The following is a 5,796-nucleotide window of genomic DNA, read 5'->3' as shown; positions in this document are numbered from 1 at the left end:
AGAATAAATGTATTTAGAGCTTTCGATATACATGCTTTATTCCTTAGTTTTTGTTATTATATATTTTGTTATTATTATATATTCTTATTAATTTAAATTAAAAAATTTAATCTATTCAATTTATATGATTATCTTATTATAAGTAATTCATAAATAATTAAAAATATGACCGATAATTTTAAAATGTTTTATATTCAAACCATTAAGGTCTATCTCTAGACTTTAAGAGAGACTTAAAAAGAGAAAGTGAGAGTTTTAAGCCTCTTAAAGTCAAAGTAACATTGGTGCAATCAGATTTAAGTTTTATCAATTAAATTTATTAATTAACAGAAGACTATTAATGCGGTAAAGACGATTTTCAACCATTAATACAAAATGCAGTACATTAATGCTCTTTAATCCAGCGCGTTTGCTCGGTCCAGTGATGCGATGTTATATTGAGTTGCAGACTCAGCCTCGCGTAAATCAAATTAGGCAAGTTGTATTTCGAGAATTTCATTGTTCGTCGCCTGATTATATGTAACTGGTGTGGCATCCTTGCTGATGTCGTATCTGCTTTATTCATTAGGTGAGTAACATAAAATTGAAATTGTAGCAGTATCCAACAATTTCATAAAACAAATTATAATTAAAGGACTAATTAGGAAAGATTAACTATTTTGTACAAAATGTCATAATTAAATGTCATTATTAGAATGGATCTTGTTTTTTTACATTTTATATAAAAGTTTAAAATTTTGCAAATTATTTAAATATGATACATTACGTCCAGAATTTTATTGCTTTATTCAATATTGTTTAAAAACATTTAAACATTCTCAAAATGAATAAACAAGTAGCAAATGACAAATCATGTGTACAATATTCTATATAATGTATATTTTGGAGTTCTGGCAAAAGTAAATATTATTTATTGCATTGATTACGCATCCTTGGGATCAATTCCAGCTCGATTTAATAATTCAAATTAGGATTTGAAATTGACATTTCCGCAATTAACGCAATAATTTGATTCAATTCCTCTTTCAAAATTTGTTCATGAAACTTAGAGCGTTATGTTCAATACTGTTATTTTATATGTATTTTATGAAATCATAAAATAATTAATAAAATAAATAAAATAATAAATATCGACAATAGCGCTCTCTCTCTCTCTCTCTCTCTCTCTCTCTCTCTCTCTCTCTCTCTCTCTAGCTTTCTCTCTCTCTCAACCTATCCAAACAGGAAATTACAAAATTATGTATAAAGTAAATTAAAATAATAAAATTAATAATAACATATACGTAATAATAATATTAAGTAATCGATTTATATTTAATGCAGTAGAGTGATATAGAATTTTAACAAACAAGCATACTATCTGAATTCATTTAGCACAAATAAAATGTTTAATAAATAATGAAAAAATTACAAGGCTATGATTTGGGTAAAATTTCATCGAAATCGACTATCTTCAGATAGTCCATCGATTTTGAAATTAGTAAGTTTATGCATTTGTTGAATATATATGTCAAAATTCGAAAAAAATTTAAATTTCAATACAATTTGTGCAATTGTTACTTTTTGTACTGCAGTTTCTTATTAGTAACTTTTTTTTTACCAACATGAGAAAATACGATAAGTTAAAAAATTTTGAAAAAATTCTCAAAACTTTATAAGAAGAAAATAAGCAATTTTTATCTCTTGCTGTTTTTTTTTGTAAAGTTAATAGTAATTGAATAAAAAATTATTAAAAATCAATATTCAGTGATATTTAGCTATATAAATAATTAATATCTTATTATAACTATTGCGAAAATTGCAATGGTAAAGGACTTTTCAACTCAATTTAGTTCGCTCTATCTACTACACAAAAGTGCTTAGCCAAGAATTGCAGGACACTGTACACACACACACACACACACACACACACACACACACACACGCACACGCACGCACGCACGCACGCACGCACGCACGTACACACACACGCACACACTCACGCATGCATGTAGAGAGAAAGAGAGAGAGGGAAGGGGGAAGAGGGGAGGTAGGATCGAGTATTATGAGCACTGTAATAAAAAGCATCCTTTATATTTCTGTAATGATTGGTACTAATGCCAATTTGTAGAAAGATACATCTGTCTTCGCGACATTTCAATATGCTGCGAAGTTTGATCTAAATTTATATACTCGGATATTTATCATATTAAATAAGTACGTTATTTTTTTATTTCTTATGTTTTTTCTCTTCTGACTTCATAAGGTCCCCAATCTACATTGAGATATTTTGTTCTACATGTTAATATTTGCAAAATAAACTAAATATTGAGCCATTCTTCATAAAATCTTGAGATCATTATTGATTAATTTAATTTATTACACATGGGAATTTTTCGGATAAGTATGCATGATCGGGTATTATGAGTATCTTCATCATTCCTTATCGTACACTAAAAACGAGTCTGGCGAGGGGTCAACCAATACGAATCTGGGGGAGGGAGGAGGAGGTAATCAATGTACATTTCTTTAGAAATATATTGCGACAGTACAGTAATAAAACAAGTAATGATAGCAGTAGCAGTACGCTAGCAATACATAGCAATATATATATATATATATATATACATATAATTAAAAATTTAGGGAAATTTAGCAATTTTAGCAATGTGAGTTTGTAGAATAAGTCTTTCTCTCTATTTTCTTTCTCATTTCATCTTTCCTATATTACGATTAAAAATAACAAAGTAAATCTATGTTTGAGGAATTTAATTTTTTATATTGATTTTTCATAACTTGGATTGAAAATGAGATTGCCAACAGACGATAGAACGTAAACAATTGATAAGTGAAATTTGAGTTACATTATATGTGTTTATAAAATATCCGAGGTAGGAAAATGTCATTTTATCGGCGGACTGTGAACTGTAACATCGCGTCCAACATTGTGTTGATAATCGATAAGAGCCACACACGGTTACCTTCGTTCTAAGTATAGGATTGCCTGTGGTCGATAAACTTCACTATGATGAAGAAGCTTTTTACAAATCTAATCAGTAGTAGAATTTCATTTCTTCCTGCTGATGATATATAAAGGTAGCTTTCCTTTTAGTAATAATGAAGAAACAAAGAATTTTATTTTAAATACATACAGTAAAAAATATATTCTTTCATAGGTAAAGTATATTATTTTAATGATTGTAATTCAATTTTAAACGCAAAATAGAATTAACAAAACTTTATTATTATTAATAAATAATTAGTTAGTTTACATGTTTTTAATTGAGTAACTGTCAGATGCACTGTCAAATTCCAAAATAAAAATGGATTTCGTGATCCACACTCAATGATCACAAATTCTTAAAATTCTTATTAGAAAAATTTTTGTCTTAATTATAAATTTTTGTCTTAATTATAAATTTTTTCCAAACAAATTAAATATTATGACATCTAATTAGATAAAATAATAAGAGTTTTTAATCTATAATTATTATATTTAATCTATAATTATTTTTAATTTTTTAATTTAATCTATAATTTTATTTAACTAGATATTGTAATATTTAATTTGTTTGATTGAAAAAAAAAATACAATTGAGACAAAAAATTATTCCTATTATTTACATATCAAAATCATATAGAAGAAATAGATTTAATTTAATATGTTTTATATTTTTTTTGTTTTATATTAAATTTAAATTTTACACGATATTATTATTATCTTACAATATTATCTATTACTATACTAACAATTTTTGCTAGTTTTAACAATATGAATGACTAAGTATCCATAAGTTCATTAAAACTGTAATTAAATTTTTAACCTAATTTAAAATCAAATTTGAATAACAAAAACTAGACGATTAAATCTGTGCGTTTCCTAATGGCAATTCCCTATTGTCGTGCTTCTCAAGTCAAGTTGACAAGGTCGACCGTCGACCAAGTCGATGAATGGCAGCTGAAGAGGGTGAGGGTAAAACACGCCGCAGTAGGCCATGTTGTCGCATCGATTATGCATGTATGACCCTCGTTCCAATACACATGCCGTCAATTTCGTCGATGCAATGAAGTTGATTGCCGTTCTCCAGTCGCCAGAATTATAAACACATTGAATCTCTAATACATCTACCTAATTTATAATCTCTGTATATATATATATATATATAGTTTCTTTTTAAAGCGACCCAACATTGTTCAGCAATTAAAAAAACATTCAATCTACCTAATCTTTTTAGCGTCTGGGGAAATCATAAAACGTAATATTATCAGAGAAAAAAGTATTTTTATAAAAGACATTAAATATCACTTTATTATGTGTATATGAAATATCATTTTATTTTATATAAATGTGAAATGCAAAAGTATTCTTTGAATTTTACTATTTTCTAAAAAGTCAAAAGTTTTCAAATATAGTTTAATTATTATTAGTATTCAATAGATACATTTTCATGTATCACATAAGTGATTATCACGCTGTACACATATTAAAATAATTTAAAGGAGAAATAAAATTTTTCGAATAGAATTTAATTAGGAATTACGAAAATCCTATAATACGATTATTTTTATTATTAATTTAATATATTCCCGGAGTAATATGTAAAGTTTTTGATCACACAGGATCGCAATAACTAAGTTACCGAGGCGCTAACTCTCTCGTCTGTTGCTGCCGAAACAATCAAGGTAATACTGGTGGTATATCGTAACGTCCGTCAAGTGTCCACAGTTGCTAGTGCGACAGTGCGCGAGGTTGTTCTGAACTTGTTCGTGCAACACGACGCCTTGAGAGAAGTTTGCTCTGGCACATGTTCCGCATCTAAATGCGCGTTGTCTAACGTTAATGTCATAAACATTACGCGATGCGATAGTATGTGAATACATGCACCTACGCATACCGGCTACAAGAACGCAAACGGTTCTCCTCTCCAAACAGACTTTACTCTGCAGCTTCAATTGAAGCGGAGAATGTCCCATCAAAATAAATGGGAAACAGAAGTTAGAATAGTTCCATAACAATTACGAATAAATCATTGGCGCTTGAATGCACATTAAATGTATACACATAGATATTTAACTATAAATTAGATTCCATAAGATATTATAACAAGAAAACTATATAAAGAGAAAAATTTTAAATACATAAGAAATGTATATTAATTATATAAAGAGAAAAATTTTAAATCCATAAGATATTGTAACAAGAAAACTATATAAAGAGAAAAATTTTTAATGCATAAGAAATGTTCCGTATAACTCTCAAACTTACAACATGGTCTGTTTGGGATTAGACTACTCTTAAAGTTTCGACTTTCTATTTTTTATTTTGAAATGGATTATGGGTATCCTGAAAGTTGAGAAATGGGAGTTCTCAACGTTCTATATCTAGGAAATGCAAATACTTAAGAATTTTCAACTGAAGCTGATTTATCACTCCTCTTGTTTAGCGAGGTGAAAGCTATTTACACGTTGATCGCAGTTTATTGCCACTCACTGCCCTCGGGGGACTTGTCTTTCTAAGCAACGAGTAAACTTTCAAGATCGCTTCTTCTCTTCATTGTTGTTCCTTCGTATTCCGATTTCAGATTTTAAGATCTCTACCCTTCAATCTTGACATGATCATGTAATGTATGTGTAATGTATATGTAGTAAGTTGAGTTACTTAGAAATTAATTGTTAAAAATATAACTTAACTTATAACTTACTAATATAACTTAAAATATAACTTACTAATTGTAAGTAAATATAACTTAACTAATTGTTAAAAATATAACTTATATATTTCATTTTAGGACTGTACAATTAAATTTATTATTTAGA

The sequence above is a fragment of the Atta colombica genome, unplaced genomic scaffold, assembly GCF_001594045.1.
Source record: "Atta colombica isolate Treedump-2 unplaced genomic scaffold, Acol1.0 scaffold141, whole genome shotgun sequence".
NCBI classification, from domain to species: Eukaryota; Metazoa; Arthropoda; class Insecta; order Hymenoptera; family Formicidae; genus Atta; species Atta colombica.
Note: the sequence above shows the minus strand (reverse complement) of the source record.